General features: G+C 42.0%; 1 protein-coding gene across 11 annotated transcripts in view; it reads right to left on the reverse strand.

The window, feature by feature from the left end:
- Window positions 1–24,756, reverse strand: part of TENM3 (teneurin transmembrane protein 3) — a 2,356,642-nt gene that overhangs the window by 319,426 nt on the left and 2,012,460 nt on the right. The gene's annotated exons all lie outside the window — the stretch shown is intronic.

A 24,756-nucleotide genomic window follows, 5' to 3' on the forward strand; every position in this document is an offset into this window, starting at 1 on the left:
CAAGGCATGCATTTACATATTGTGCCTGCAAGTTACAGACACTCAAAGTGGGAAAAAATTCCCCAGTGAGTGAGGGGCAACCGCTGGTATAGAAATCTGCCCCAAATTCCTACCAAAAATCAGTGGGGTGGATTTTTTTAAAAGCTCACAATCTGGGCAACAAGCTACCTTGAAAAGCTATCTGTTAAGTGTCACAAAGGGAGGTCCTAGATCCTGAACAATTTTTGTGAACTGGCCTTTATTTAAATACCTGGAGGAAAGAAATTCTTTCGAAAAATCTGGCGCCATGTGTCAAAACGTAGGAAATCTTGCTTAAGTGAACTTATGACTTGCATTTCCCTCAGTACAAAGGCAGACAGGGCTCTGAGGCTCCATTTTGCTTAATGTATCACTGCCTCACCAGTGCAAACAGGAATAACATCTCAGGTATTCTCTACAGCAGGGGTAGGCAACCTTTTCTAGTTGTGGACTAGAATGATGCACCCAGAATTTGAGGCTGGGCAGGGGGCAGTTGCTAGGAGTGGGCCACCAACCGCCTCTTGTCTTGCTGGACACAGGGAAGAGCACATGTAAGCCAGGACTTCTCTCAACAGCATGGGGAGAGTGCCGAGGGCCTATAGGGAGAGTGCCCATGTTGGGCCTGTCAAACCTAACAGTGGTTTCATCTGCATGCTGCTGAAGCCTAGGGCTGGAGCCAAAGGTTCTGCAGGGTCGATCCAGCCTGAAGGCTATAGGTTGTCAACTCCAGCCATACCCCATCAACACACCAGTAAAGCAACACCTGCAGAATGCTTAAGACAGAGGCTAAGGCTGCTACAATAAGTGGAAGCAATACCTGATTTTTCAAATTACTCTGGGCTGAAGCTGGGAAAAGGTGAATGTCAGTGGGAAGTAAATGGTAGGCTAAGTGACCTGCAGGCAGAAAAAAGTGGGGACCATGGAAAGAGAAAGGAGGGGTGGAGCGAAATATATTCTTTTTTCAAGCGTTTGAGCTTGATTTGGGATACAGCCAAAGTTTAGTGACATCTATTATTTTTTCCCACGTTATCCCACATATCCCTACATGCAAATAAAAAGTTCATTTAATTTTACCATAGGTTACTTAGCATTCCTCTTTGAATATGGAAACTGAAAAAAGATAATTATAGTTAAAATAATTCTAAACCTTTGATTTTAAGAGGACTGCTGCTCAGGTCTGGTACAATAATCTATGATTATCTCTTGATAACTAAATTTCTTTAGGATTCTTCTCATCTATTTCACAGATATTGATTTTGTGAAGGGAGTATTTTTTATTGTTGAAGGAAGACAAAGTTAGCTGATTATGATGCTAATACATGATTCTCATAATTAACCACCAACTGCACAGTATCTCTTTAAGGAAGCTCACAGGTAATCTGAAAGTACCTTCAAGCGGAAAAAAAAACATTAGTAATTGAAAAGTATTTCACAGTTTTAAAAATGCAATTTTAATTTTAGAATACCTTACTTAATCATCTGGTATCTGAAAGATTCAACTCACACTTCTTTCTTTATTAGCCTGAAAGGACTACACATAAGATACAAGTTCTAGAAACTAACTTGAGACCCTTGCTCTACATATATTATAACAAATAAGTTATTTTAGCAGGCATATTTTTTTAATGTGTCCTACGGCAGTGTTCCTCAACTTGGGCATAGACAACAACAGTAGCACAGGAGTGGGGAGGCAGAGGACAGAGCAGGAGAGCCATGAGGTGAGAGAAGTCATACTTAACACTCATCAGCACTGTAAATATTTAGTTGCTGTTGGTGCAGGTAAAGTGGCATCTCTTCCCCATAGGCATCAGTACATGTGGTGGGCTCATGGGTCCTCACCACTGTTGGGAAGAGGGTAGGGAGACCACCCATTCCTAACTGGGACAGTCTCAAAATGGGAACATTAAGTCCCAGTTGTGGGCTGCGTGACTCCGAGACAGCATTTATCCCAGATTCCCAGTATCATGCAAGGATCTGGGTTTTCCGTTCACTGCAGAAAAACGTGGGAAATGGCAGGTTTCCCCTTGCAGGCTGGCAAAGTTCCAGCCTGCAAGGGGCTGCAGGGAGTGGGATGCAGGAGGTGCCAAATGCATGTGTGCATGTGCACATATGCATGTAACCAGGAATACAGCCTCAGGCAGCAGTGGAGAGCAGTTTCCCCAGCTGTCTGCAGGTAAGTCTATGGTGGGGGGAGCAGACTGAGGCCCTCATGGTAAGGGCGAGAGTGGGGCAGGGGCTGCACCTGTGGGCATTGCCCAGACATGGCAGTCAGGGTTGAGAGCAGAACAGAGTTACAGGTGGCTTGTCTGGGGGGGGAAGCTGGCTCCTTCCTGATGTGTGCACTCTTGGGGAGGGGGATAAGGGGGGCATATTCCCCCCCAAATTTGTACACAGGGTCAGGGTGGATGCAGCCTGCCCACTGTGGACGCAAGGCTCCCTGCCTCGCTGCCCTCCCCACCTGGAGCCCTATGCTGGTCATGCTGCCATGGTAAGGTGCCTTCTCCCCAGTCAGCAGTAGTGTTGTGCCTCCACTGCTGCTGGGTTGGCAGGGGGTGCCTTGCTATGGTGGTGCAGCCAGCACAGGGCACCCAGAGGAAGGGCAGGGAGCCTACAGCCTGCAGAGGGCAACCTGCAACTGCCCCCACCTCCCCATGGCTCTGCTTACAGGTGGGGGCATTATTTTAGCTGCCTGCCTCTCCCCTCTGGCAAAAATAAGTTGGTGCTCATGCGCTTCCCCATGTCCAGAACACAGCCAACTGGAAGAGCAGTGCATGTGTGTTATGGCTGCAACTCCAGCTTTGCCTCTTACCTCTATTCTGATAGCACATAGTTCAGTCATGAGAGCACCAACAATGGATGTCTGCAATCTCAAGAGCCTTCTAAAAAGTAGAGAAGCAGCCAGAAGGGAGCATAAGAAAGTGGGTGGTGAATCAGCAAGAGAAGAACAAGCAGAAAAAAAACCAAGAAAAAATAAAGCAAATGGTACAGGGAAAAAAACCAGAGCAGAAACAGTGATGGGGGCTGGAGAGAAAGGACACAAAAAGAGATGGCCACAACTGTGCCAAAGCAAAGGGACAGAACTGTGGGAGGAGACCTCAGCTGCTAGCCCATTCTAAATTGGTCCTCAGCCTAAAAGGGGTTGTTGAGCAGTGCATCAGGCAGGAGCTGATCCAGACACAGCAGTGGCATGCATAGACTTCATAGACATTAGGACTGGAAGGGACCTTGGGAGATCGAGTCCAGCCCCCTGTCCAAAGGGCAGGAAGTCAGCTGGGGTCATAGGATCCCAGCAAGATAAGCATCCAATTTACTCTTGAAGGTGTTCAATGTAGGTGCTTGAACCACCTCCGCTGGCAGACTGTTCCAGACCTTGGGGGCTCGGACAGTAAAGAAATTCTTCCTTATGTCTAGCCTGAAACGGTCTTGCAGGAGTTTGTGACCATTTGACCTAGTCATCCCTTGGGGCGCTCTGGTGAACAAACATTCCCCCAGATCCTGGTGGTCACCCCTGATAAACTTATAGGTGGCCATCGGATCACCCCTGAGCCTATGCTTTTCCAGGCTAAAGAGTCCCGTGGCTCTCAGCCTGTCATCGTAAGATCTGTTTTCCTGACCTCTGATCATGCACGTTGCTCTCCTCTGGACTCTCTCAAGCTTCTCCTTTCAGAGAGGACCATGCCACAGGACCCTCTGGAGAATTTTTTAAGGTCCCCAAAGCAGGTGAGAATCCACCCTCCCTTGCTTTCCATGCTCAGAGGCATGTCCTGACCACTCCATTTTGCCCTCTCCTTTCTCCTGCCTTGTTTCAGGTACAGGAGAAGTTTCAGACCCACTCCTGCTCACTCCAGCTGGGCTGCCTGGGGGTTGGACTCAGTGGGGAACAGGGTAGCAGTGATGGACAGGGAAGAGGGGGCCCGCAAGCAGTGAGGAGGTAACATGACTCTGACCACATATGGGAAGTGGGGGATTCGTACTTGCCTTTGGGACTTTAAAAGCTCCCCAGAGGCTCCTCCTGCATGGTCTGCCTGCGCTAGTAGGTGCAGGGGAGGTGGCAGAGAGACACTGTGAAAAAGGGGTCCAGCCACCCCTGCAGCATGAGTTGTTGCTCCTGCACCCTCCTTTGCCAAATCCTGGATCCACCTCTGGTCTTAAGGAATGCTTGTTGTACCCTGTGGGATCCTTGCTATCTTTCTGGCTAAGTAAAGACAATGAAAGCGCTGGAATAAAACCAAACAGCTAAGTGTTAGCTCACAAATGTACCCTAGTTTGAGTCTTAGCTAAAAATGGCCTTGGCCCATATACATAATTTTGAAACTGAAAATGAGGAAGAGCAAATAATTCTCCAGATGCCACCAGTTCATTGATGCTACGAAGGAAAAAAAAGACTATAAAAGATTTTTTTTCCCATTTGATGTAAAATATTTGGCAGCTATTTTGAGGTATGCAAGGAAAAGGCAGTAGTTATTTAAATTGATCTTTTTATACAAATGGCATTGCTGTACAAAATTAACAAACATGTATAGCATAAACAATTTTAATATACATTTGCTGAACTGAATACTATTAATTTTTATCATAAAAATTGTACAGTGCCAGGAGAAGCAAAGAGGCAAGCAACTATGTTAGCAATAACAACATAAACCATAGGATGACCCCTATCTCAACTGCTACCACTGTTGTTTCAGGCCACTGATACAAAAGAATCTGAAAATCCAGTGCCTGCTTGAAAAAACACTGACCTTACTGACTCATGCAATGTCTAAAAGGTCTAGGGTTTGTCTTCACTGCTGCAGCTAGCTCCAGTTACTACACCTGAGTTGCTCTATGCTAGCTGGGGTGAGGGACCATACCAAGAAACAACACTTGGAGCAACACAGACTGATCTGATTAGCAGCACAGTGTGACTGGATTAGCATTTGGTGGGTTATTGTAACTCCAGCTGCTGCATTCCCAGAGCATTACTACATTACTGAAGCACTCAAGCTTCAATTCTCACAGTCCCCATGCCAGCAGCCCAGGAAGGCTGAGTTTTAAAAAAATTAAAAAAAAAAAAATCACCAATTAACTCAAGCTACAGATTTGTGTGTGGACAGGAGTTTGGAGCAAAACTTGCTTTACCAGTTGAGATAACAATGCAGTAAGTATAAATCTTTAGTGAGGAATGATATTTTTGGTTAATTTGTGAATTTAAATTTTGTGCATAGCTAGCATTAAATACTTTCCCTTTAAAATGTTTTCCTTTAATGAAAATGCCTGTCTAAAAATGAACTGGAAAACAGAAAAATATTTATAACGTTTCAAAATAAAAATTTAGGACATACTATTTAGAGCATCTCTATCAGAAAATGAAGTGTTTAACATTAATTCCATTTAAAAGAAAATCAAGTTACTATTTCCCCTTAAATCCTCCACTGTCCCAGACATCAGACTGTTGGCAACTGCCGAAGAGCTAACAAGTTTGATGAAAGTTAAAAAACTTGGAGTGTGATAAAGTGTGAGCCACAGGTCAGTCACCATATGTGGGACTTCTGTTGGAGACTCTCCTGAAATTTTTTGTGCATGCCAAAACATGTGCTTTTATATGCATCAACCTTAACTCTTCAAATCCTTAGTCAATATACTTGCAAAAGAGCATGCAGGAGATATAATGTATCTAGGGTTTTCAGACAAATATTGGGTACTTCATCTTCAAAGTCTCACTGAAAACATTGTCACGAAGGAACAGTGTCATGAAGATTAGAAACTGGCTCAAACAAAAGACTTCAGAATACTGTTGTTTTAAACAAGTGGATTAAATAAATGGAAAGGTATTAAACAGAGAGGGGTGTTTGATGATGTGCATTTAGAATATGTATTAGGAAGGTCTTAGTTAAGATATTAAATAATTTAAAAGAGGTAGCAGACCCCACTTGAAGACGTGACTAACAATACTAAAATTGTAAATATTACAAAAACACCAGTTAAGGCAGAGAAATGCATGCAAAAGGACATAAGCAGATCAGAAATAGGAATCAAAATTACACTGATAGTCAGTTTGAAAGAACATGATAGTTTATGTGAGGAAAAAAATAATCCAGTAAACTAAGTTATATTAAGAGAGAGCTCAGGATAAGAGTGGAGCGCAAACTGGATTTGGGTTTGCAAATATGATAAAAGGTGTTAAGAGGCCAATGAGATTTCAGGATGAATATGCAGAGATAAGAAGTCACAGACCAAGCTGGCAATAGTTACTTTTCTGACACCAGCATAACTGCACGTGGAATTCTGAGGATTTTATTATTGAAAAGATAGAGAACAACTGAAATAAGAACAGTTAAATGAAGTCAGACATTTAAACCGAGACTGGGGAACAAAAACATCTGTTAGGGGGAACAATCTTTTGTATCAATAAGGAAAGGAACAAATAATCCAGCCCATCTTTTATGCCTATAGCAAACATATTTCCATAATCTTCTTGATTCTCTCTCTCAGTTCTTTCCTATCTTGTCTTTTCTCTCTCTCTCCACCGCTGACCTCCTCTTAAATAGAGAAACGTCATTTTTAGCCTTTGAGAGGATGTAAGATATGGAAAAATTAAGAGATTAAATGCTATTTACTGGGCATTCAGGGGACAACAAAAAGGCAGAGCCAGGACTTAAACTTGTAAGTTTTACTGGCATCTCAGGATGCTTAGGAGTGTGAAAAAAAGATACTGCTAATGAAATATACTTATGCCAAGAAGGATTCTATATGATGCATTCATACAGGTGAAACAAACAAACAAAAAAAAGGCTTTTAACTTGGGGAATGCTTTACATCAAGGGTGTCAAACTTATTTGGCCCTGCAGCCTGCATAAGTTGGCGTGGGGCCAGGCTGCAGGTCTGATGAGAACTTCTTCCACCTCTGCCAGCATACTGGATCCAGCACCTACTACAGTCAGTCCCAACCCATGCTGCATACTGCACAGGTCCTGGAGAGGCTGGAATGGGAGCTGCATACATCACAGTCCTGCTGGGGGATGTATAGCACAGATTCCAAGTCAGCTGGAGCAAGTGCCACACTGCATGCAGCACCCACAAAAATAAACTGCACCGCATCTGGTGCCTAGGGCACCCACTCCAGCTGGTCCGGGGCCCATGCTGCACACAGGTCCTGTACTGGAGCTGCTGGGCTATGTACCACGTGCAGCATGTGTCCTAGAGTGAGCATTGCACGGGGTACATGTAGCACAGTACCTACTCTGGCTAGCCCAGGTTCTATACTACACACCCCTGGATGGACTGCACTCAGTCTGTTCTTGCCCCTCTGGATATCTCTGCATATTCATCCTAAAATCTCACTAGCCTCTTAACAGCTTTTATCATACTTTCAAACTCAAATCCATGTGGTACAGTCCCAGTGTGGCTATGGTGGGCACTGTGTATGGCTCATGCCCCTGGGCCTTGCCCAGTGGACTGGTCTGGCATGTGCCGTGCTCCATGTGGGTCTACTCAGACCCAGAGGTAGCACTGGGGGCCAGATGACAGGGCTGTATAGGCCATCTCTGTCTTGTAAGCCATATATATTTGATACCCTTGCCTTAAGTTGGCTTAACCAGGGTATAGCTCTACTGGTTTCTCTTCATCTCCAAAATGTATATCTTTTAAGCAGAGAGAAGCCCCAAGTGAATGCAAGGAAAGAGGAAGGCTTCATTTAAAAAAAATCAAGTACTTTTCTTTCATGCACCTTCAGTAAAGACATCCAAAAGTATAACTTCTCAAACAGATGTCCTACTCTTTCCTTTTGGAAATGTGGTCATTCTAACTTTTTACGGTTTACACTGAATGTTCCAGTTTTATATTTAAAAAGTGTGACAATTTACAACAGTTAAGATACAAGCAAAATGAAGGCAGACATTCTGTGCATTGAAAAATGTATAGGGTGACCATACATCCCATGACAGTGTGGGACATCCCATTTGAACACAAAGGGAATATAGTCACCCTAAAAATGCATCATCTTATTAACATACATTTACACTAGAGACCTTTAAGTCAGATATTCTTCAATAATTTTAGAACTATATTTGCTTTACTCAGGAGCCTGGATCCTTTTACAGTACAAGACAAAGAGAAAAAATACCCATTGAACCTGTTTCAATTAAAGCAGAAGCAAAACTTAGTGCTAGGAAAAATTTTACACCAGTTTGTTTAGGAAAGTAGGCATTAAGCAAAATTTACTCGTCCATATTTAGTGGAAGGAGAACATTTGCCAGCTCCTGGTTCTACAGAGTTAAATAGTTAATGACTGTGCCAAATGAGCAGCAACTGGGGACAAAGGAAGCTGTTACTTTCCTACTCATATTGGCAGTAGGGTTTTCTCCTAGTGGCCAAAGATGAAAACTTTGTCATCAGGTACAGACAAGTATTAAACCTCAAAGATAATTCAGGTTTTCTTGATGGGAAACAGGAAAGGGAATAAGCTTATGGCCGCACTCTGTCCTCCTCAAGATCGAGACTATCTGCATATTTCAGATATTCCTCTAAGGAATTTGTGGCTAAATTGGTCAAGATTTTATTAGGGCTAGCAAGGACTATTGTTTTAATGCCTTTATTGCTGTAATGTATACCTATTTGTGATTTGTTGTGTTAATACACTGGTGGCCTACTGCCCTCCACTAAAATTGTTGTCTCTGCTTTTTCCTGTCTAGCCAAGTGCTGAATGGTGTTGGCAACATTTTAATATTCACATATTATGAGGAAAAGAATGATTTAAAAATTCCCTTATACTGATATGAACAAAAAGATTCAAAATACTGCTGTGATCCTGCTTCCAATAAATTACTTTCAAAATCCTTTTTTGTTTGTTTGTTTTTTTTAAAGGAAGTGTTTTGTGACAGAGGAAGAGATTGTTTTTGAAAGTTTGTAATCAATTACTGCAGACAAAAGACAGTGGAAGAAGCCCTTACAATACACTGTTTTTTCCCCCCTGTCCAAAAGCTTTTGACAGAATAAATGGAACTCTTAAACGGTGACCATAGTAAATGCTACAGGCAATTAATGCACTACCATAACATCTAAAAAAAAATCTGTTTCATTCTCTTCTTAAGAGTTATCGAACTGAGAAGGAGCAAACACAAGTAAATATATTTAAGTACAAACAAGAGGTTTTGTAAATCTATCACAGTCTGCAGGTACTATTGATAAAGCTACACAAAAGATTTAAAGAAAAAAACAATTCATAAGGGAGGTCACTGCTTTCAAGATGCAATATTGCTTTAAAAATAAATTACTACAATATGCATTTAAACCCTGCTACTGCTGCAGAGTTGTGACTTATAGCATGGAATTTGTCTATAAAAGCAAACATGTGCTTCATTGACATAATCTCCTTCTGTAGCATGAAAACCTAAATGTGCTTATTCTCTGATTTTTATAGCATTTTAAATATCAGGTTATTATAGCAGCTCCTGGCAGTACTATGCTGGAGCTGTCATTTCCATTATAAACTCTGTTTTTCAAGCGGTCATAAGTTAGCAGTTTTAATTCACATCTGGCTGAAACTTAGTAAGCCAGAGCCAGGCAGAATACAAATTTTCCTCTAAAAGGTGAAAATTAGAAGGTCTTCTAGTTGATTCTGATGTATTCTACTTCATTTTTAACTTTAAAATGCTGTACTATTTAACCACACATATGTTTAGGTTTGATTGAATAGTCTGGGCACTACAGAAAAAGTTAAGACACTCCACACAAGGGTCTATAACCTTGGATAAGTTTCTTAGCTTTTCTGTTTGTTGGTAAATAGGAACAAACAATTACCAACAGTCATCACCCCAAGGTCTTTACTTTAAGGGTTTGCTTATACGGCTATACTGCCAGATCCTCCTTCCTCTTTAGCCCAAATTCAGTGACAAGCCACATGACTTCACATGCCCCTTACTTTGCTGTTCTCCTCTCTTCTTTCTGGCAGCAATCTAGCCCTTTCTGGAAACTCTCCCAAGCACCAGAGTCAAGGCTGAAGCCACATACAGGTGTTGTATTTCTACTGGGAAAATCACAGCTCTCCAGTAAAAACCATGGAAGTACAGACATTCAGTTTCTCCTGGAACAAGAATAGTTGTTCCAGGAGAAAAATAACCCATCTCCTACCTAGTAGAAGGCACTCCCAGGAAAGTTTCTCTCAGAAGAATGAACGTTTGCACTCTTCTCTGCCACCTGAGTCTTTCTCAGGACCAGGATGATTCAAATGGTGGGAAAAGGCTCCCATGCCTTCCAGAAACCCCAGTCTCAGCTGCTCGTACCCCCTTTCATAGACTGGGAGGGGAGTAAAGTGAGCAGTGCTGCAGGCTCCCTGGTCACTCTTCACACTGGAAAATCCAGTGTGAGAAACAGGTAGGAGATTTTGCTCCACTGCTCCAGATCTTCAAGGAGTAAGAGGACTGAAGCAGCCGCACGATACACCCTGGTCAAGGAACGCCACAAAGAGCAGGGAAGTGGGAGTGGATTCAGTCTGAATGCTTGTACGGCTCCCTCTCTTGGGAATTTTCTACCGCTAGGAATTAATGTCTGCATGCAGCCTGAGTTTTCCTCTGGTCTACTTCCACCCCTGCAATGTGTCCAGTACTCAGCCAAGCACTGCAGAAGGTATTGTAGCAGTCAGCCAATAAAATCAGAATGAGAAATAAGTAGTGTATATGACTTTTAGAAGGACTCTAGCTTGAGTTTCCTTTTCTTCTAGGAATAAGTCTCCCACTTGTCTCTTCTTCTCTCCTTCCTGAGTTTTGGTCATTAAAGTAAGGTAGACTGGGAGGGATGACTCACATGGCTCCGCATAACTTGAGAATAAGCTTTCTACTCAGCCCAAAACACAGGCATAGACATACACTCAGAAAATAAAATCATGCTGTACATTTAAGCAATGAATAGTCAGGAAATGCAAACGTTCTGGTTGCGTGAGGAACTCTAACTCATTTTCTAAAGACATAACCCTTATGATAGTCTTTTAATTATACCATCACATACCACCCTTCAAATAAGACACTTATTTTTAACTTCAGATGCTCATGTAGTGTCTTCTATAAAGGTATACCACTGTAAGAATACCAAACTCACACCAGATAGCTCATCTAAATGAAAGATGCGGAGGGAAAGAGGCAAGGGCTTCTTCCTTACAAAGTCTTGTATATAAATTACTTCCAATTACTCTTCCCGCCATAACAGAATATAGCTCATGATAGTCAGAAGTTTTGGATATGGATGGCTAATGTTGCAGGACATAACTATTACTAGTTAGCTCTTTTAGAGTGCTTTTCATCAAAAGATATCACATAATGAAAAGAAAATAATAACCAGAATGAATATTATTAATAACAGTTATGTAATGCTGTGAAGGGGTCAAGGCCCCGGGGGGCCAGGGTCGGGCGGAGAACGACCCGGGCGCCGACCCGGAAGTGTGGTCGGAAGCTTGTCTTTTCCCGGAACTCGGACAGGGCCGGGCCGGGACCGACCCGGAAGAATAAAAGGAGCCCACCTACCCCAAACAGGAGGAGGGAGAGGCTCCAGCTGGAGCCTACGCCGACGTCTGCCGAGCCGGGAGCCGCCGAGCCGGGAGCCGCGCAGCCGGAGCCTACACCGGCGTCTGCGGAGCCAGGACCTGCAGAGCCGGGAGCCGCGGAGCCGGGAGCCTGCGGCTGCGGAGCCGGGAGCCGCAGAGCCGAGAGCCACGCAGCCGGTGCAGGGAGCCGCACGGCAGGAGGCAGCGGAGCTGAGAGCCGCGCAACAGGAGCCAGCGGAGACCAGAGACGCGGAGCCGGTAACAGCGGAACCGGTGACAGCCGCTCCGGAGGGGCCGGGGGAGAGGGGCCCTGAAGGAAGGACCCTTCTCCAGCGGCTGCAGGCCGTTTGGCCGCTTAAGAGGACCCGCGGGCGGGGAGGTAAGCCCCGCGCACCCCCGGGTCTCGAGAGACAGGCAGTGGCGGGTCCGGAGACCCCAGACCAGCTGGAGCTGGCAGCACCTGGCAGGGCCAGGCACCGTGAGGATTCCTATAGGGTCCTGCAGTGCGAGGGCAGAACCCCACTGCAGGACTGGTGAATGGACCAAGGGGCCAGGTGTCCCTGCCCGACGGGGCCGGAGGTTATTGGGAGTAGGAAGAATCCCCTCCGCCCCAGAGAAGCGTGCGCCGACATTGTACAGCCATTATACTACTTCCATGACTGTATATTTGTTACCTAGCAGGGGTTAACCCCCTGCATGGGAGCCACCCTGACGGAGGCTACCCCGGAGGACCGGGCGAGGGTGTAGGGGAGGAGGAGCCCTCAGGACCCCTGGACTTTGGAGACGAGGGACCGCATCCGGACTGCCAGCTTCCCCGCACGGGTGAACCCCTAAATTACATCAAGTCGTGGCAGGAGAGACCGGCGGAAGTGGGAACGGACAGCCGAGTAACCCCTCCTCTCCAGGGGCCGTCGAGGGGATACAGGGACTCACTTCAGGTGACACACCCCATCCCCTCACAAATGCCATAGGCATAATAAGCAGGGCTGGTGCCCTGGGCAAACCCCATGGGAGAGCAGAGAGAGGGGGCAGGGAGAATCACAGAATTATAAAGTAAAGCTGGAAGGGACCTGCCAGAGGGATGTGGGAGGCACAGACAGAGAGAGTACCAGAAGGGTGCACGTTCCAAGACTGGGGGAAGCAGGGGCTGTGGGCTGGGAGGTGCTGCTGAGTGTTGGAAGGCCACAGCATGGGAGTGCAGGAGTCTTAGCTATGCCAAGAAGTCAAAAACAGTTCTCAGTTGCTGCTGCCTCCATGTGGTCTACCCTGCATATCCAGGTACCTGGCTGCTGCAGCAAGAGCCCAAATGCAGGTGTGGGGCTGCTTTTGCTGCCAGGGCACAGATCCTGGGGGGGCTGGGGTGGGTGGGGAGAGACAATTCTGGCACACTTCTCAAGTTGGTGCCCAGGGCTCATGCCCTACTTGCCACCTCTAGTTACACTACTGTATCATAATATGAATTTCTTAACTGACTAGCCAACTGCCGAACGAGAATGATGGGGGGGGCAGCAGGCAGGGATGGAGCCCTGTGCCCCCCCATATGGGCCTGCTCCCTCCCTCCCCACTGCAGCAGCGGTGAGGGGGAGAAGCAATAGGCCCAGGCCAAACCGGTGGTGGTGGGGGGACAGGAGGAGTGTGTTCGGGGCTGACACGGGGGAGTGGGGGAGTGGAATAGGTCCTCTCCTCCCCTCCCCCCCCACCATGCACCCACTCCTCCCCCACCACCACTGCAGGTGGTGACAATGGAAGGAGGGAGGGACAGGCCAAGGCCAGCGCTGGTGGCATCCCCCTCCCCCCGTGGTATCCTGACCCTGCTCCCCTTCCCTTGTCACCTCCAGGGAGCAAGGGCAGGGGCCCTCCTGATGTCAACTCCAGTGGCCTCGCCCCTCCCCCGTTCCATTCCCTGTGCCCCCACCATTATGGCGGCACTCTGCCACTTCCTGTCCAAACACTTATTTGCACTCTGATTGGTTGTTTCAGCCAGCCAACCAGAGAGCAAATTAAGCATTATGGACAGACAGACAGACAGGCTTTTATAATATTAGATTGGCCAAAAAAAATGCTTTTCTATTGCAACATCGATATCTGCTCTATAACAACCTTTCTTTATTTTATTATTAATTATATCATGGATGTTGTGCAAAATTCCATTAATTTCACTGGGACTTTCCAGGGCAAGTTTTAAACTGCACCAGGTACAGTGCAGTTACAGTAGGTACGATCTTCAGCAGTAAATAAAGCACTGACATAACTTTACACCCATTGGGGTGGCGGGAAAAAAGAACTACCAAAAGTTTTACCACGGTGACTGCTTTTGAAAATTCCACCATCTGGTTAGAAGCATTGTGTCAGATACACTATTTTTTTATACAAAAAGACACTGTATTGTGCCAATACATAACGTGCTTACTAGATCTTGGCTACTATAATAGTGTCTCACTCTTGTTATTTGCAGCCTTGTTCTGTCAGTGAACATTTGCTCTTTTTGCTGTATTTCAATACTATTAAAAAGAAGAAAATTAATCACAGTTATAAACATTAGAAGACACATTCTGTCTTCACAGTCCCATCTGGATTCCAAACTAGCTGCTATACGCACAAAGGCCAGCAAAAGAGCTTTCTTAACTTCTCTTAATACTCTGTCATACCACAAAAATGTGGATCTCCACACTCTCATGTTTGTCATTCTCATTAAACACTGTGATGGTAAGTCTCCAAAAGGGGATGCGGTTTGCTCCAAAATAAAATTGCTTGGGTAGGTCACTACTCTGACTCAGACAGATCTTGAACCAATTTAGTAAGCATGAGTTATAATCGACTTTGAATAGAATTACTTGTTTTCTTAAGCCTCCTCAGATGTCTAGCCAAAAGAGAACATTTATACATCTTTCATCCCAGGCAGTTATCGAAACATAAAACCTATCACTTGGGCATGCTGATTTGTGACATTCTCTGGAAAACTCTTGTTCTATGAACAAATGAATGAACTGTACACATTCAGTATGCGAACACACATCCATATAAGACAGATAAAATTCTGATAATATTCAGCATTTTACTATTTAAGAATTTTCATGTAAAATCCAAGAGTAACTTAAATCTGTAATAGAAATATTTTAACTATTTCAGAAGATCTATGGTGAAAATTCAACTGAGTTAAACTGTTTATCTGAAATGTGCTAATTATTGGTCAAGCACTGTGTATTCCTGAGTTACAGTTCATAAAATTATAAGGGTTATATTTTGTACAAAATAACTGGTAGCAATAAGTATACAACAGAGGTTTATATGCTTTGTCTCTCACACTTCTGATTTTTAAAGCTCTATCCCACTTTTTAGGTACAAATGGCATTTCAGGTTTAAGAACACTATGAGAAAATTTAGGATGCAGAAACTCAGCATAGTTTCCAATATCTGAGAAAGGATCACTGGAAGCCAAGCCTGGAAGAGTTTTGACAGTAATGAATGTCCTGCTAGACCAGAATGGGTGAGGTCTGTTCTAGCTAACAGACTCCGCAAAAAAAAAACCAGACATCCATCAGGAGTATAGTGAAAGTGGCATCTCCTGGTTGGCTAAAAAGTAATCAGGCAGCAAGAGGAAAAGAGTTTTGGATGGGAATACAGTAGGCTTTGATGAAAACACTACATGAATATATAGTTATGCTCATGTCATTATGTAGGTAAGTGAGTGTGGCTGACATCAATCATAGGCACAGTTAAAATTGAAGGGCATGCCCTCCCCAAGTCCCCTTCTGCACCCTATGTAGAAACTGTGTAAGAATGTCTCTCTTTTTCCCTTTCCTAAGTACCTATTATCCCTGCGGTGGAAAGGGACAGGCATGTGGCTGGTGCCCACCCTCTGTTCTTCCTCCATTGAAGCAGGGAATGGGAAGTTTTAAGTGAGAGGAAGGAATTAAGTCCGCTTCATTTTTCTAGCTTGTTCCCCACCGCTAGCTAAGCATCCACCCCACAGCTGTAAGGCAATTCTTAGCAGGGAGAGCAAAGGAACTGCTTTTTTAAATGTTAACATTGTTCTAATTTCCTGATTTTCAGCAAAATCAATAGGGTTCTGCTCACTGATGACTAGAACATTTTCTGAAATGGCTGGAAGCGATCAGATGAAGTGTTCAAAAGTTATTGTCTTACATCCAGAGAGACAAAGAAATGCCAGCAAGTTTAGTTTACTCAGCTAATAATGCATACCTTGGCTATACACATGTTAAACACACTACTTGTATCGGCAGCATTAGACTTGCATAGTTTAGTCCATGAATAATGTTAATCATTGTTGTTATAATGATCTATGAGGATGTACATGTGGTAAATACATTTCTATGGAGCTATGATAGTTCTAGACTGGTCAGCCAAAATATAGCACGTAGTACATCCTTATATTTGTTAGTAGAGACCCATATGTAATTTAACTCATATGAGTTTAATACTGACCATGTCTGGCACAAGCACAGGTCTGGAAATTTCACCCACAGCTAAATATGTGCAACAAAAAGACATGAAAAATCAAAAAGCAGAAAATGGTACCAGTTCTGTTAACTGAATCACATTGTGGGGATGTACCAAACATTTCTAAACACTAATTTTTTGCCTTTTCATTATTTTGGGAGATTACACTGGACAGGAGCTTTACCTGTACATCAGGCAGGTAGTGTTCAAGCAGGAGAAAGGATGTATACTGTATATGGCCAGCTCTAACCCCTTCTAAAAACTCAGTACAGGAAGAATTAATCATTTCAAGTGAGGCCAGAGGTTAGTCCACCCTAATTTCTTAAATGCATTCACTTAGCTCACCCAGCTGCAAGACTTGGATGGGGGCCTGAGCCAGTGCATATGACGACACATTTTCCTCCACGTGGTAGACTGCCATTGGTATGCCTAGGTGCACGGAAGAGTGCTTCAATCTCAGGGTTCTTAGGATTCTTGAAGAAGAGGGAGTAGGATTTGTCTCACGATCTCAGGAGTTTAAGAAGGTTAACTGGCTCCAAGGATGTCTAAGGCTATGAACATAAGGACTTGCATTTATTTGTAGTACTGCAAAGTGCTTTGGCACTTCACAGTGCTACCAAAATGGCATGCTACAGTGATGTACACACACAGCCCCTTTGCCAGAGCACTACAGTAACCTCAAAGGTATGCTCTTCAGCTGTGGGACAGTAGGGAGCTGCTCCTTTGCCCCTTCTGCCCCCAGGTAGCTGCTGCCTACTGATCACTGACAACCTGCCTTGGCCCCCTTCCACGGGAGGGTACAGGGTAGACTGTTTGTGACAGGCACCACTCTGGTGACTAGAACAGCAACAAGCTGTTTGCAAGCTCATTCCCCTCCTGGGTAGGGCAGAAAGTAGAGCCCCTACTGCTTCAGAGACTAGAGAATCTCTGAGCTGTCTAACAGGGACAGCCATAGGGAGAGACGGCTCCTTGTAGCTGCTGCCTCTACCACATGCAAAGGAGGTGGAGAGAGCTGTCTGCAGGGCTCTATGACAGTTCACTACTGACTGTCACATCAGGGAGCTAGCCACTCTCCCTCCTTGGTGTAGGGAAAGGGAGAGTGGAACACTGGGATGCTGGGGGTCCAAGAGATTTCCTGCAGCACTACATATAACATATTACATGTAGTGCTACATGAGAAGTTCCTCTTTGAAAACAGAATGTTTTTGTCATGGTCAGGCATTTTTACGGTGCTATGAATGAAATGAATGTATGTACACTCACTTTTTGTAGTGCTACCAGGAAGAAATAGCCCTACAACTGTCATGTGTGTCCATAGCCTGAGTAATACCTTGGAATTTACCCCAGTGCCTTGGGATGGATGAGAGAGACTAGACAGCAAAATCTACTGGTAATGGAGCATGTAAGTGCTCTGTTAATTAAGGAGCTGGTAGGAAGGAATGAAAGATAGATGTAGACTTTAAACAAGAGAGAAGACTTCTATAAGCACTCCTGGACTATGAAGAGGATCCAGATGTTGATAGAAGCCATAGCTACTTGCCTAGAAACAGGAAGGTCCTCTACAATATCCATAACCTCATCAACTTATCTTTGATTCAGTATGGGAGATCTTGAGAGTCAATGTGATTAAGAGATACAAGGTGTGCCTGTGTATCTGGAGAGACTGTTGTGGGTATCTGAAGTGAGAGACAGAACTTCGAAGAAGCAAAAAGCAGAAATGTGGTTTCAGAATCAGGCAAGTAATTTCAAGTAATTTATCCTTCATGCAAGAATATGGAAGCACTCACACAGGACACTTCTGCTACATGAGTAGAAAAAAAGTTTTAGGACAGGACTAAGGAGGAAAAAAGTGTGAAATTCAGAGCAGGTCCTGTGAATGAATTCCTTAGGGTAGGAAGCAGAACATCTCCCCTGCTTGAAGAAGAATGACATCAGCCGGGTAAGTCTGACTAAGCAATACAGCAGTAAGGGGATGTATTTGGTATAAAGAGACAACAAAATCTACTTCCAACTGAAGATGCTCCTCTTTGAAACAGCTATCATGAGCGGGGGGGGGGGGGCGAAGAGGCTTTGTAGAAACTTTTTTTAAGGGGAAAAAGAAGGGCTGAGAGAAACAGCCTACTCTATGGATAAAGACTCAAGAGCACCAATACCTCTACTTCTGTTTCTATTCCCAGTCATCAACAGACACCTGAAAAATGCCAGAAGGGAGACACAGAGGTGCATGCTGTGGTATTATTGCCATGACAGCACTTACAGGTTTTGCAGCTGCTTTTCCAGTTCCTTTACATAATTTTCCATTCTGAAGATCTAAGCAGCCTTAAAACATCCCAAGAAAGTACCAAGTAAACTAGAGACATCAGATGCTTTTCCAGTAGGTGGCAGAAAGCAACTGGGAGTCTACTTTCTTAGTGCTCGAAAGGGTGCACAGCTAGTTAATAAATTCCCGTATCCTGATTCAGCCTATATGCTAATTTTAATTCTCTAACTTAGAGGAAGGACAAGTGCTCAGCAATTTGTTTGCCACTTCCAGGTATGCTAATCTTCAAAAGGGTACTGTTTCTAGAAGTTAGAGATGTAAATGTCTGAGTGGACCACTCCCCCATCTCTGCCAGAACAGGCAATAATATTAAATATCTCAATGAATGGGATTTGTAAGTTTCAGTGGGAGACTTTTGCAGAGCCTCAAGGGCTTTATTGTTTCAAAAACGTCCTGATATTAATCCTATACTTTTCATAAATGAATGAATGGTATTATAATTATAGTAATTATTTTCATTAGTTATATAACCTTAGATGACATATTTTTTAAATCTCACAGTAGTATTGAAATGATATTGTAGCCATGCTGGTCCAGAAAAATGAGAGAGAGTTGGATGGGACAGGAAGATTTTTGCGTACCACTCTACCCTATCAGTGGCCAAAAGCCCCTCTATATTCCTCTAAAATATACAGTTGGTCCAATGAAACGTAAATCTTATAAGATAAATCCTAGAAAACTGTAAAATCATGTAGGTAGTTGTTCTATTCCTAGCTGGTTTTCCTTTGGCCAAGTTATATCTGTTCTTTCATCTTTTTTAAATTTTCTTTTCTTTTCTTTTACATAAAAATCATCTCTTGCCAGCCCCTTTATATTTTTGTTGACCTTCTGCAAATTTTATTCAATGAACTTAAAGTTAGCAAATGATCTTAAAGTTAGCCAAACTGGATGCAATTATTTGGCATGGTCTGATGGTGTACAACTGTTTTAAAATTCCCATGATTGCTATTCTAATGCCTTTTCCAAGAGGTTTGCAAAAGTTACTACTAATGCTGGAGTCTCTTAAGAGGCAGAACTTCGAAGTAATTTTTATTTTGTTTCAGAATCCATTGTGTAGTGTCATGTTGCCAACTAGAACTAGAAAGCCATATTTGAGTGAAACAGAAGTGGTTAAAAAAAAAAAAATGGGGGTTTTCAGATTTAGATGATTAAACATTTGAACAATTATCCAGATAGATAAGAGCCCAGATTTTAAAAAGTATTTAGGCATTGCTTTGGTCAGCACTTCAAAACCTATATGACTTATGAACCCAACTTTTATTTAGCTTTGGATTTTGTTTTTCTGATTTTTTTTTTTGTTTACTGCACTTAAAGGACATACTGAATGTAGACCAGCCATAGAACTAACAATTTAAATAATCTTCATGAAAACATGAACAATTCATACACTTGATAAAACAAACATTATTCCTGCTGATAAAACTGAAATTGGGAGCTCTCTCAGTAACCTACAAACACAGGACAAGTAGAACTTTGACAGCTCCCTTGCAGAGAAACTAATCATCATCATTAAAAGATCCTTAAAAGCAAATATAGAATGGTCAACCAAAGAGGTCAGCTTAATAATTAATGAAAGGCTATTTCCATATCTAGCAAACCTTAGGTATTAAAATCTGCCACCAGGTGTGAAAGTCCAATTCAATTCTCAGCCTATCACCAGTTACCTACAGTCATGAAAATCCGTTTCAAAACAAAAAAAGGAGAGTATGATAAAGCTATATGAAGTACTCTCTGGCAGTGATAAAGCAGGCAGAGAGGTGGCTGTCATAAAATAGCCAAATGACTTTTTCCACCTCCATCAAGGTCACTTTTACTGATGATGGGCTCAATAAGATGATAATGCATTTAACCACTTTCCTTGCATCTGACTTCGACCTTATTGCAAATCCAAATGGCCTTGTTTAACTACCCTGGCCTTTCAGCATTTCCCTGAACAAAGATAATTAAGGAGATGTACTGCCCCCTACTATCATAGGAATTGAAAGACAAATAAACTTTTAAGAGCACAGCCAGGTGTCTATTGCACTAATGTACAACTGTTAAGCAGGGGGTGAAATGAAATAATGGTTAAATAATTATAAAAGGTTAACAATGTTAACTTCGTTACACAAGGCAATTTTGTTTTATTTAAAAGAAGGAGCATAAAGAGTGTTCCAGACTACTTTTTTTTACAGCTCCCTAGATAACAGTTTTTCCTAAGAAACAGTTCATGACTCAGAGGAAATATATTCTGCAAAAATTAACAACTCTAAAGTTTCTACAGATTGGGCATTATTATGCTCCATAAATGCTTAAATTAACTTTTTTAGTAAGTAACTATGAGTGAACCTTAATAAATATAAAAATGTACTTTGGTTTTCTATTAAATATTTTCTTCTAGTTGTGTGGTCAGTAAATACTGTACTTGAGATGTTAGATTTTCTTCTGTTAAACAAGGTATGTAGTTAGAACAGCTTGAAGACCAAAATTAGATATTTAAAAATATATTTGGGTGATCTTAAAAAAAATGTTCCAGCACTTCTGATATATAATAATACCTGTTTTTCCCCTTCTAACTTTCATTCATATCCTCCTCTGTCTCAAAACTGCGTCCTGGATACCACTTGTAATAAGCAGCATAATGACAAGACTATGCTTAAATATCACTGAAACTGATATTGCACTAATAGGAGTCCAAAATAATCAAAGAAATACACTATAAACAAACATATAAAATTGGCCCAAACGAGGAATGTGATTTCCAACTAAGGTGCACCACCTTATTACATGGTAACCTAGGCTTTTAAGCAACAAAACATTTTTGCTGTTATTTAGTTTGCATCTTCTCTTAGAGCCAGAAACGGAGGCAGAAAACTTATTTATCAAATTAGTATAAGCATACGGCCAGAATCAAGTAGTTGTGTTTTAGTTACTATAAAATGATTAAGATAAAACAATATATTAAATATATTTCATCAAAGTTTATCCAATACAGATCTTCAGAAATTATAACTATAATTATTTTTGCTTATCATCAAATTGTTCTGTAAAAGTAAATCTTTTACAAAAATTTTCTACTATTAAGATTAACCTCCATAATTTTGAACATACTTGATTCGAAATGTTCACTATTTCTTCTAAACTTAAATTTTGTTTTTAAAAGTTTAAAAGTTAGATACGGGAGTCTGAAAGTTATTTTACAGAGAACTAATAAAAAAAATCTTATCTATATCACTACTGTATCTTTCATGAGTAAAATACTTAAATTCTAAAAGCTTGTAGTGGTTCATACCTTGTCCCTGTTCAGAAGCTTTTGATCTACTGTACAGATCAACAGACCATAACTAAACCTTTTACTATGAACAGTGATTCAAAGTTGGAACCCTCAGGTTCCCTCCATATATTTCCCACAAGAGTGTTGTATAGCCTGCATCTATGGTTATTTTTTCAAGCTGTTACCTAAAACTTTTGAAAGAATTGTTTCATAAGGTATCCCTTCAGTAACGATCTAAAAAGGCAACATAAAAATACCAGCTACAAGTTTAGATAAATAGTTCCCTTGAATAGTACCTGAAGAAGACTAAGCTTTCCTACAGTACCAGTACTGCATTTAAAATTCTGGACAGAATTTTTAGACAAGAAAGGGAATGGATTATTTGTTATCATTCTATAAAATGTCTTTGCATTTTACTTGGACCTTACGCTGTCTGATTTCCAAAAAAAGCACACACACAGATTCTTGTCGTTACAGTTATTAAGACTTAAATACAAAAAGTTAAATTATTTAGTTCAGAAAACAGTGAGACGATCTATAAAATACTACTACTGTTTCACCCAGTTTCCCATTTTGTGCAAAGAACTTCCAGTATTAAGTCCCAAGATGCTTGGACCCGCGCAATTTATAAGTGAAAGAAGGATACTTGGCAGGTCACAAGACCAGTTTCCTAGTATAGCTGATAATGTAATAATTAGAGTGCTGGCATAGTTAACATTTATGTATACGTAAAGTTACGTCAAATCTAGGAATAATCATGTATACGGAATAGTCAACAATTAAGTCTTCAAAGATAAGGGGAAAACTTAGAAAGGAATGTAAGTTCCCTATTCAGAATACACTAAGGCAGGGTATCACTTTCTGTGTGTTTAACATTTAATATCTAGTTTTTAGAAAGCTTGTTTGTTACTCTGTATTTGCCACTGTTTAGTTCCAAGGATGCACTTAGAAGCAAAACAAGTTATAAAAATAAAGAAGTGAAGTTCTGAAGTCTGATCCTTTAATTGCTGATCAGAGCTGAAAATAGATCTTTTCTCACTAATTGCACAAGTCTGGTTAAATCTTCTGAAATGCACTTTAGCAAATGAATGAATACAGCTTAGAACAGGTTCTTTAATTTGGGTCATTTTATGTTACTTGCAGTAGTGACGGGTGCTTAGCAACGCTTTTTTTTGTGGACCTTTAAAAGGAATGAATACCTGGAATACAGGATTTTAATTGTCGTGCTGCATTAATTATCAAATCACTTTATTTGGACAACTACTACTTAACCACTTTTCTTCATTCTGAGAGAAGCTCATTCCATGCTAAATGGAACATACTACTTCAGATCATGTTTCCTTAATTCTACTGTAAGAAAAAAAAGAAAGTAAAAACGTTCATCTGTAAACCAAAAAAATAAAAACAAGTTTAAATGTTTAGACAAGCTTTTTGCACTAAATTATGAAGTAGACTTTTCTGTAAGTCTTTCTGTAAGAAAACTGTGCTATACCAATAGGCCACTCATACAGAAACATGGTGTGATTTATGAAAAATGTAGTAAATGTTTCAATTGGTATCTAAGAATGTGTTGATAATTTGAACATCAATTTCATGTAAGAGGATGGTTAAACTAAATATTTTGCTCAGTTTTAAAAGGAAACACTCCCCCACACACACATAGGCTTTAACCCGAAGCTCTGTATTTATTAAAGAGATGTTAAGTGCCATAACTAGACAGGAACTATCAAATAGCTTATAGAAAAACACAACTATCATGTTTAGCACACATATGCAAATGCTGTCTCATTTAGTCTTAATGACAGCTGTAAACATCACAAAGCCACACTGACACTCAAAACAGCATCAAGAAAACAGTTCCTTGGATCCATTATGCCATATATACAATCACTATTTGACAGGGGGGCTCTTGCCATTTTTGGTAACTTTTCCCACATAATTCTAGTCAATTTATTGTGTAGATTAGAGGGCCTGAGGATGGAAGGTGATTCCCTTCTGTTTCACTCTATTGTTCTCTATCTTCAAAGCTGCCAACGGATCGAGAGCAGCTCAGTCTTTGTCTGAAGGGCTTGATAGTTCATATCCTAAGTTTATCTCTTTAATGCCAAAATGTCTGCAAGCATTCTTAAAGCTTTTTCCAATCATGCCCAGAAAACAGGAACAAAGTTAACAAAGAGCAGCCAGCTATCACTGAAAAGTGTCAGGTTTGTTTGCTGAAGTAGATCAATATCCCTTAGAACCTTCAAAGTTTGGGCTTTTTGTTTAATAATCAAGCTGCTTTATCAGAAATAGCAACTGGGATAAAATCCTGAGGCAAGGTATCTCTTTTAACATTTATGAGCATGAGCTGAGTTACCATAGCTTTAAAAATCAAATCAACGTTTGAGATGTAGATCACTGTGTCTGTATCTCAGCTGCATGAAAACTAACAGGAAAGCTGAAATGTAATGGGTTCAAAGCCTGCTGTAGCACATCCTTAAGCCCACACGTTGAAATGGACATCATTTTATGTGAGTTCAGGTCCCTACCAACCTTTCTTTGAATGCCTTTAATCCTTTCTGAAAGACTACTTGAACAATTAGCAAACAGAGGTAGACTCTGGATGGCTTGCTCAAACATTGAAGGCTGAGGAACAAAAGGTTTATTTTTTTAAAAAAAATTAAAAAAAAAAAAGAAAACCTTGGCTTCCACAACTCCAGCCGTGAATCTGCTTTCAATTACTGCAAGTATTTCCACTTCAGTGGAAAAGGATCAAATCTTCAGCTACACCATCTTTAGGCAACGGATTTGATTATATTAAAGCCTGAAGCAGACGAGAACGACTTTGTGACACGGCCAGCTAGTCTGTGCGGATCCTTTATGGAGCGGGCAGAGGAAGAGCAACGAAAAGCAGCCAGCAATGTGGCCGTTCACAGCAACGCTACGTACATAAAGCTCCGCTTCATTGATTGATTTTTTTTCCCCAGGTGCCTACACAACGCGGCGGGGAGGATGCTAGACTTGAAGGGAAAGGACGGGGCCAGCTCTCCTAGAGCCGGATGGCTCTTTCCCCCCGCCCCCGGGTTGCAAAAGTTCCCATTTTCCCTCCATGGACTTTGCTGGGGAAGCAGCAGCACGGAGCCGGGGAGAAAAGGGCAGGGTGCTGGGGGAGCCGCTATGGAGGAGAAGTCTTTCACTTTCCCCAGCTCCAGC

The sequence above is a fragment of the Crocodylus siamensis genome, chromosome 2 (assembly GCF_052110815.1).
Source record: "Crocodylus siamensis isolate JL-2025a chromosome 2, ASM5211081v1, whole genome shotgun sequence".
NCBI classification, from domain to species: Eukaryota; Metazoa; Chordata; order Crocodylia; family Crocodylidae; genus Crocodylus; species Crocodylus siamensis.